This window comes from Mixophyes fleayi, chromosome 12, assembly GCF_038048845.1.
Source record: "Mixophyes fleayi isolate aMixFle1 chromosome 12, aMixFle1.hap1, whole genome shotgun sequence".
NCBI lineage: Eukaryota > Metazoa > Chordata > Amphibia > Anura > Limnodynastidae > Mixophyes > Mixophyes fleayi.
In genome coordinates, this window is record NC_134413.1 from 65,427,998 (window position 1) to 65,437,713 (window position 9,716).

Below are 9,716 nucleotides of genomic sequence, written 5' to 3' on the forward strand. Positions count from 1 at the left end.
TAACCATGGTGTCTCCTTCTACGTCTATATTGTCATACTTTATTTAAGTAGTGCCAATACATTCCACAACATTTAGGGAATTTTATTTAGGTACATCAGTCATGCCCTGTGGGAGCTTTCAAGCTAATTTCCCTGCCACAGACTCACAACTACGCACATACAGTAGGGCCAATTTAGTCACAAGCCAATTAACCTGCAAGTATATCTTATATATATTTGCAGAATCATTTCAACTATCCAATTAGGATGCTGACAGCATACTTTTCACATTGGATGCTGAAAAAAGATTTTGATAATGTCGCCGGAATCAGCTATTAGAAGTGTTAAAACATGGTATCTTAGGGACCATTTTCATGTCATTATAGCTATAAATGCCAACCCCTATTAGGGAATTTTATCAGTGAACAAATCTGTCTGAAATAAGGTCTAAACTGGAGGGTCCCTTTTCACAATCTCTTTCATCCATATTTGGATTAATACATAGATATAATAAATCTATTTCACCGAATACTACAGTAAGCATATATTGCATTTATTGATTGATCATAATATAATATAATGTACATAATCATATGAATCAAGGGTAATATTAGTAGAGATGTGTGCAGACCCCCGTGTATTGGTTTTGGTTTTGGTTCTAAAACCATCTTTGGGTTTTGGTTTTGGCCGAAAATCAACATGTGTTTTGGTTTTGGTTTTGATTTTAGACCTGGATTTCATTAGATTGTACGCTCCTTTGAGCAGGGCCTCCTCTCCTCCTGTTCTCCACCACCTTAACTCTGCTCTCCAGCTCCTTGTCTCCTCCGTGAGGTCCTCCTGCCCTTCTGCCCCTCTAGCTTCACCGCTGGGGGCTCTCACCTTTCATCTAGCTGTACTTTGAGCTTCTGAGTTACTGTGCTTTTTGTTAACTGTACCGTGCTGTCTCACCCTGTATCGTGTTTCTGTATGTCCCTGTACGGTGCTACGGATACCTAGTGGCGCCTTATAAATAAAAATTAATAATAATAATAATTACAAATTGTGAAAAACAGGTAAAATTATGCTATTTTGAGCTGTTTTTTCTACATTAGTATTTATAGCATTAGCATTCATTTACAGTCCAAAGTTCTAATGATCTCTTCACAACTGTCAAAATTTTTACCAATTTTGGTCAAAGGCTGCAGCTGGCTGGCTAAAATTAGTGGCAAAGCAGCGGCACAAATACATGGCAGTTTAATAAAAGGTACAATCATTATGAAACATAATGTTGCAGCAGTAGCAGGCAGGATGGCAGTTTAATAAAATAAAGGACACCTTTAAAACACTGGCTGATAGGACTGATAGGACGGTAATTTTAGGCCCATCCCACAACTGAAATGGTTTGAGAAACTCGCTGAAGCATATAAAGTGTGGACTTCTACCTTGCTTCAAGGTGGCAAGGTGCCTTGGTGGCATGGCAGTTCATTTTTTTTTAAGCTGCTGCAATGAAGTACACGTGGTCGCTAGATGCAGAAAATGCCCAGACATTTTACAGGCAACAGATAGCATCTCTTGCACCGACCTGTCATTTTTTTAAGTAATTCTGAACAAGCAAGTTTTTTTGTGTAAAGCATGTGTTAAATATGATTTTTTGTTAAGGCCTCATAAGGCCTTTGTTCAGCCATTTTATTGTAACTTGTATAGAAATATTATTTGCTAGAAGAGATTATTCATTTTTCTGTTAACTTGCAGTTTTGCAATATGTGAGCCTATGGCCTAGAAGTTGAACTAATAGAGAACACCTGAAGAATGTAACCAGTTATGAAAACAATAATGAGCTTCATATCCAGCTGGTAGTATGGGAACTGTATCCATGGTGTTGCACATAGCATATCTCCAACTCCCCTTGAGATAAGAAATAATAGGCTCATCTGTCCTTAGAAGGGGGAGAAAAGTAAACACCTCAAGAATACGTGAGAAAGTTAATCAGTAGCGCTTCTCATAAACTAGTGGTATAAACTATTGTATGCATATGACGTAGGATTCATTTATTCAGTAGCCTATAAAAACCTGTATCTTTGTATCAATAAACTAGAGAATATTCCTTGCATACAGAACTTGGTCTGTGTCAATTCTCTCCAGCTGATTGAAGCGCTTCCAGATATACTTGACACCACAGGCTGACTTGGGTCAGAATTATAGATCTAACAACTTGGAGGTCGCCACAGAGATTCGCTGTCCAGCAGGCTACAAGACAGACAACGGAGGTTTCCCAGCACATTGAACCCCAACATCCGCGGTCAGTAGATTTCTACTCGTTGGTCTTCCTAGTCTGGGTCACCTCATGTCTGTCTGAGGCACCTGACACGCGAATTTGTGAGTCTCAAGTATCATCTGATTAATATAATACAGTATTAACCCAATTTGTTTACTGTAATTGTATTGTTGATTAGATTTTTGAAAGATGATTGAATTTTGAGTGCATGTGTTTGTACCTATGTATGATGTATAAAGCATAAAAGTCACATAAGACATTGATCAAAGAAGCATGTAATGGAATAGAGGGATTTAGAGAGTTATTGTTTTGAACATTGAGTGAACATTTTAGACACCATCCCCAGAGGTATATCAAAGAAGGGAGATTCTGTAATCTGCCCAAATTGTGTAAGAGAGATTTCCAAAAGACCTTCATCCCAGATACTGTCAAAGAAGCTATTTAGCACGGACATCCAGTACAAGGAGTCCACAGAACGGGACGTCCAGTGCAAGGACAACCCACAGAAACTAGATAAGAGTCCCGATTTGGACTCAACAGAATACTGTCAATACGAGTAATATAGATAGTAAACAAATGACAGCAGCTCCCTCATAGATATGATGCACAAAGACTAAAGGAAATGGGGGAGTAGAAGGTCTGCAGGGAATTTTTCAAGAAAGCGGGGATAACCAAAGATATGTGTGGATGGAGAAACAAAGGTGTTGCAAGTGGTAATGTGACAAGAACAAAGGGGTATTGAGATCAAACCCCAAGAGATTGTTTGAGGTGGCACAGGAAAGTTAAGAGATCTGAAAAGTCGAAATATATGTGGATATGCTAAATGCATCGGAAGCTGAATAATGAATCAAGTAGGTTGTATATTATAAATGTATGTAAAATTAAAAAAATGTGTCCGGAGTGCTGATTGATGATAACATGTTGAAGCTAACTTGTATTTAGTGTAATGCTGGGACTTGTAGTTCCACAGCAGTAGGCTGGAAGATGTCAGTTAAGTTTTCTTTCTCTGTATGTGAGTTTTGTCTCCGTCTTACTGCGTGTGAGAGAGATCCGTGATAATTCACATTGTTTGTTCTCTGTCTTAGTGCTCTATAAGGGAGATGTTTGACTTACTTTAAATCACAATGTTTGTCTGTCTTGTCCGTTTTTTACAAGAGACATGTTTCAAGGTTGAAAAAGTTGTACATTCATTGCTTAATGATAAGCTTTTAAAAAGATACAAAAGAAGTTTTAAAATGTTTGGTCCGATTGCACGGACAAGATTGTAAATAATGTACATTATCACTATAAGTACTAGTGTCAGAACAAAGCTGGCTGGGATCCAACAAGCCGTTTCTGTATTTGAACAAAATAATTTTGTTTCTGAAGTTCAGAAATATAGCTTTCTCTTTAATGAAGTTGAGAATTGTGGGAGTGAGCTTACATGCTGTTTTTATCTGTGTTAAAATGGCGCTGATGAATGTTCTCAGAAATCAGGAGGGTTTGTTATGCCTTTAAAGAAATGTTACGAGATAAAATGTCGTCTGTGAGCGAGACTTAAGTGAATATATTTTTACTTTGAACACGAAAATCACAGAATCTAGAAATATGTGTGAATATTTGGTCACGGGAGAGAGATTTTGTTGAGAAAATGTTGAATGATTTACAGACACAATGTATTGTGTCCAACGAGAGTACTCTGATTTATGAGACAGTGCTGCTTTTAAAATGGTTGAATACTTGGAACCAAGATTCCAGATTGAATGTTTCTAAACCCGGAAATTTAATTAGTGTCATTTAAAAGGGCTGTACTAAGAGATGATAAGAAAGGAGTGGCTTTGAACACTCGCCCAGGTCTCGTCACTTTGACATTCTCTATTTGTGAAATTAGGGACTGCCCCTTTGAGGAAATCAAGGCATGGAACGCATAGCGTCACAGTTAAGCTTTTAGCAGCTGTTCACTGGTTACCTGATAACAGTATACACGCATGTTACAGTTACAGTAATTCCTAGTAAATAAATGTTAATCTCTATGCAAAAGTTTTTTTATTCACAGGTCTCCAGCTGCAAAGACCCATTAGGCAATCCAGATTGCATTGATTTAACTTCCAATGCACCATCTTTGCACCACAACAAACATAAGTATAAACTAATGAAGGATTTAAATAACGTAAACTCTTCTGAGTAATGATTACCTTGTTTTGGAAGAGATATTAGAGTTTATGTGCTATTCACATAGCAAATGCATGAACTAGGTGGTTTTTCTGTATGTGCAGAAAGCAAAAGGTTTTTATTTGTATCCTCATTACAGTTTTGAGTAAATCAGTGTTTGTAAAGACATTTACTGCCCTTATTTACTGTGCTATAATTGTCATATACTGTAAATAATTCTTTTTATTGTGGGTATGGTAATGCATTGATGGGAATTCTATATTTTTACAGAAATGAAAAAGATTTAAGACTTTAAGAGCAATTGTATGTGCTCCTGCATTAGCACTTCTGGATCATAGCAAGCCATTTATACTCTCCTCTGAGCAGAACCAAATGTTTAACCAATTTTAAGCTGAAATAACTTCAGCGCCAGCACTGGCTTTGCCAGATTATGACAAGCCTTTCACATTATTTTGTTATGAAGTCAGTGCACATGTACAAGGAGTACTGACACAAATACATGGTCGCAAGCTAAGGTCACTTGCATACTACTCTGCTTTAGTGCTTGAAAAGAGTATAGATATTGTGCTAGGACACCCAGTTACCTTAACGGTATCGTACGTTGTGACAGAAACCAAGCACAAGCAAAACATTTGTTACCGGCCAGATTTACTAAGTATGAAGATATACAGCACAAAGGACATTCCCTCCTATTGTGAAATGAGTGACATATAACACTTGCCGAGCGCACTGTGTATTTTCTTCCTCCCTTTCCTTTTTTATTAGAAGAAAAAAAAAAAAAAAAAAAAAAAGGAAGCACAAGAGGCCCCAGAGCCTCTCATGTTCACAGATATATGTTAAGACCTTCAGACAAGGGGAATCTGAGTAAACTGTATTTTAAGTTTTTTAAAGGTCCAAGGGAGACCAGAGAGGGGAGTTCATTGATATTAGCAGGAGGAATATAGATTGCACGTTATTTTCCTTTGCTGTGCGCTGTAGATGTGTACTAGACTAGAAAGGAAAGCCAAGTTTGGAAGAACCAGACTCAGGCCCATAGTAATGTATAGATCATTATACATAATTAGAAAATTCTAATATGAAAGTTTAACCCAACCAAATAAAGAAAAGAGCAACCCATGACTACAGGGGTTTACACCCAATGCAGGAATGTGTTTGTGAGTATTGTGGCCCAACACAATTTTTATATACACTAATAGAACTGATGATGTGGCTTATTAACAGGTTATTTAAGCTAAGTGTTTCTCTTCCAGAAGAATTAAAGTTACCACATCTGTCTTAACCGTTGTACTGTACACTCCATCTAATGAGTGTAAACTTTGTGGAACTCAGAAACCAAGAACCTTTTCCTTGGATTCCACATGCTCCTTACTGAAGCCTATCCTAATGAAGTAGCACTGCTTACTCCCAGTAACGTTACACTTAAGCAGTGCACAATGTTGAATCCTGCTGCCTTATTGCAGCAAGTTTCAAAAGATGGGAGAAGTACCTGTATATATTGGGGTTACCCTAGGGATTTGGGGGAATTCCATTCCAGCTTGAACAGAAAGAAAGGAAAAAAAAAAATGCAAACAAAATTTTTCTGAACATGATTGCATAGAACTAATGAAACAAGAATCTCTGGTTTTATCTCACATTAAAGATAAACCATTACCAGATGCAGACATCACTCTTTTTGTAGATGGTTCACACTATCACATAGATCCTGTCCCGTATACAGGGTGTGCTGTAACCACACACACAGAAATAGTGATTCAACAGACTCTACCGAGTCACATGTCAGCACAAGAAGCTGAACTAAAGGCCCTGACACTTGCATGCATATATGAAAAAGGACAAAGAGTAAATATTTACACTGATTCAAGTTATGCATTTGTAATTGCGCATGATTATGGCCCTGTATGGAAAAGTAGGGACCTTATGGGTTCAGCAAGCAAACCAGTCAATATGATGAACATACCAGGGCATTGTTCACTGCATTCCAGCTGTCCTCCAAACAGTGATGAAGATGAAGACACACACAGAGATACTACCCCCGAAGCTAAGTGAAATAGACCAGGCCGCACGAGAAGCCGCCATAGCCCCAGTACCCCAAGGGGAGTCTATTTACATGGTGACCCCCTGACCCCTGTTTGACCAGAGCACACTCCAACTTATGGAAAGACAAGCAACAGAAAATAAGAAAAAGACTTGGGCAATACATGGAGCACTAGAAGTGCAAGGAGTGGTGTAAAGGTCAGCGTTTGTGTCTGCCAAAAGTAGTTTATCCCATTATGGCCAATATAGCACACGAGAAAGTGCATCTGGGAAAAGATGCTATGGTTGTACTCACTAGCAGCTTATGGATAGTACCAGGGTTCGCCCAAGCAGCACAGTCGTTAGTGGCAGAATGCCTAGTCTGTGCACAAAGTAACCCGAGTAAGTCTGTCCTATGGAAAAGCACACCCCAGACATAATATCCCTATAAGAGGATATAGATAGACTTTATAACTTCCCAAATGCTCGGGCTTTGAGAATGTGCTTGTCTGTGTCAACTTCTTTAGTCACTGGCTGGAGACATGGCTGTATAGAAAAGCAAATGCTAAAGCATTAGCCAAGAAAATTGCGAATGAGGTAATCTGATGATATGGTGTACCAGAGGTCATTGTAAGTGACAGAGGGATACACTTTACGGGGCAAGGATTCCAGAAACTATCACACCCCCTACAGATCCCAAAGTTCAGGATGTATGGAGCGCCTTAATGGTACACTGAAATTGAAAATGCAGAAAATAATGGCTGAAACAGGTCTGCCATGGATCTCATGTTTACCTGCACTCAGTAAAAAATACTGCTAGGAAAGACACAGGTTTAACACCATATGAGATATTGTTTGGCACAGCAAACAGAACAGGCTGTTATTTTCCATAGCAACTACACCATGTATATAGTGATTTGTTGAATTATGTTGCCTTATTATAGAAACAACTAACTGAAATACATGGTCAAATATTCTCCTCCATTGCAAACCCTAATTTTGATACAGGTACCCATAAACTGCACCCTGGGGGGCTGGGTGGTCGTGAGAAAGCACATCAGGAGAAGTCTTGAACCCAGATACAAGGGTCCTTATCAAGTCCTGTTGACGACTCCCATGGCAGTGAAAGTACAGGAAAGAGACACCTGGATTCACGCATAACACTGCAAAGTCTTCAAATCAGGGGAGTCTTGTTCTGATAAATAGAAATGACTGTCTCATTGTATTGATATGTCTTGCCAGAATAATTGTGACTGAAGTAGGGATTAAGGCCTCCCTAACCCAGTATGAAACAGACAGTTAAGTGACATATTGCCTATGCCACTGTGAGAAACATATGGGAAGGAGTGCTCAACAATTTGCACTCATAGTAGAGTAAACTCTGAAAATGTCTTTGTGCAGATGCATAACCTCATTGGTAAAGTTGTCAGTAATGATTCATGTTGGATATTGGAAATATTGGCATTAGTAGCAAATGGTTTAGCAATCCTGTTGATCTTATAGGTGATAATGAAACTAAATATATGGCTGATTAAGAAGTTACTGACACTTGATTGTTGTCTCTCCAAAAAGGGAACCACTGAAAATCCCGAACCTCTGATGATCACAGAAATTACTTCTGAAACCTGACCAGACTATGAGTGTCATGAATTATTTGGACTAGCAAAGCCAAAGAACTGCAGAGTTTGCAACAAGAAACTACTAAAGATTGAACAAAGGACATGCAAGGCCTGCAGAACTACTATAGACTCATTAACTACCTACTAAGAAACCATCTTTTAAGAAACCATCTTCTAAGAAACCATCTTTTCTAGACATGGACATTTGCCAAAATGCATCTCCTCATAAATCAAGTTAGGACAGGGAGGATCACAGGCTTATTAGTGGGGGATGAGTTGACAGATTCCTAAGGGGACCAACTCTATGCATGTGGCCTCCTACATGTGTATAAGTACCTGCTTATTAAGAATGTGGTTCTATAGATAGGATTAGGTAGGTAGGAGGAGAAAGGGTCGAAAATTGAATAAAAGATGGGAAATGTTAAATATGATTTTTTGTTAAGGCCTCATAAGGCCTTTGTTCAGCCATTTTATTGTAACTTGTATAGAAATATTATTTGCTAGAAGAGATTATTCATTTTTCTGTTAACTTGCAGTTTTGCAATATGTGAGCCTATGGCCTAGAAGTTGAACTAATAGAGAACACCTGAAGAATGTAACCAGTTATGAAAACAATAATGAGCTTCATATCCAGCTGGTAGTATGGGAACTGTATCCATGGTGTTGCACATAGCATATCTCCAACTCCCCTTGAGATAAGAAATAATAGGCTCATCTGTCCTTAGAAGGGGGAGAAAAGTAAACACCTCAAGAATACGTGAGAAAGTTAATCAGTAGCGCTTCTCATAAACTAGTGGTATAAACTATTGTATGCATATGACGTAGGATTCATTTATTCAGTAGCCTATAAAAACCTGTATCTTTGTATCAATAAACTAGAGAATATTCCTTGCATACAGAACTTGGTCTGTGTCAATTCTCTCCAGCTGATTGAAGCGCTTCCAGATATACTTGACACCACAGGCTGACTTGGGTCAGAATTATAGATCTAACACATGCTACAATCATTATGCAACATAGTATTAGCCGATAGGATGGTCATTTTAGAAAAGAAGATAGACAAAGGTGCGCCTGACCTAGAAGTGGAATGATGGGAGAAAGATCACGGACACAATATTTTCAACATTAGACAGCCTGTGTCATGGAAAGCGAAGAGCTAGTAAAAAGTACTCATTAGATGGACACTGGCATCAAAGACATTTAGGCAAGTAGATAGACAAAGGTGGGCTGCACCCAGAAGGAAAATAGTGGGAGAAAGACAGCGGACACAATTTATTTAATGTTAGACAGCATGCACCATGGTAGAAGTAAAAAGGCAGTAATCAGAGCTTAGACGGACAGCGGCATCAGTAGACATTTTACACAAGATGATAGACCAAGGCCATAATGTAAAATAGAGCAAGATATTGTCCTTTTCCCCTCCCACTCAGATGTGATACATATGTTTGACAGTTCCATGATGGTCATTAATATGGTCAACACCATAATATAGACAGGGTTGGAAAGTTGACAATAATTACATTGACAGTATTATTAGGTCTACAATTGAAATGTTGACAGTATTATTAGGTTTAAAATCAACATGTAGACAGTAGCATTTGTAGGAGAACCTGAAGCAGGGAACGTGTCATGTGTAACTTGAGCCAATAGCTCTTTGCATTGGTGAATATTTGTGTCAGTTGAAAAAAAAAAACATTAAA

The 9,716-nt window shown here is 38.4% G+C and overlaps 1 long non-coding RNA gene across 1 annotated transcript; it reads left to right on the plus strand.

Annotated features, from left to right (window-relative positions):
* The first annotated feature begins 3,103 nt into the window (after nt 1-3,103).
* LOC142109355 (uncharacterized) lies at nt 3,104-8,207 on the plus strand. The gene is made up of 2 exons (XR_012680350.1): nt 3,104-4,899; nt 5,621-8,207. It is a non-coding gene; the product is annotated as an uncharacterized LOC142109355 (long non-coding RNA).
* Nucleotides 8,208-9,716: the final 1,509 nt, after the last annotated feature.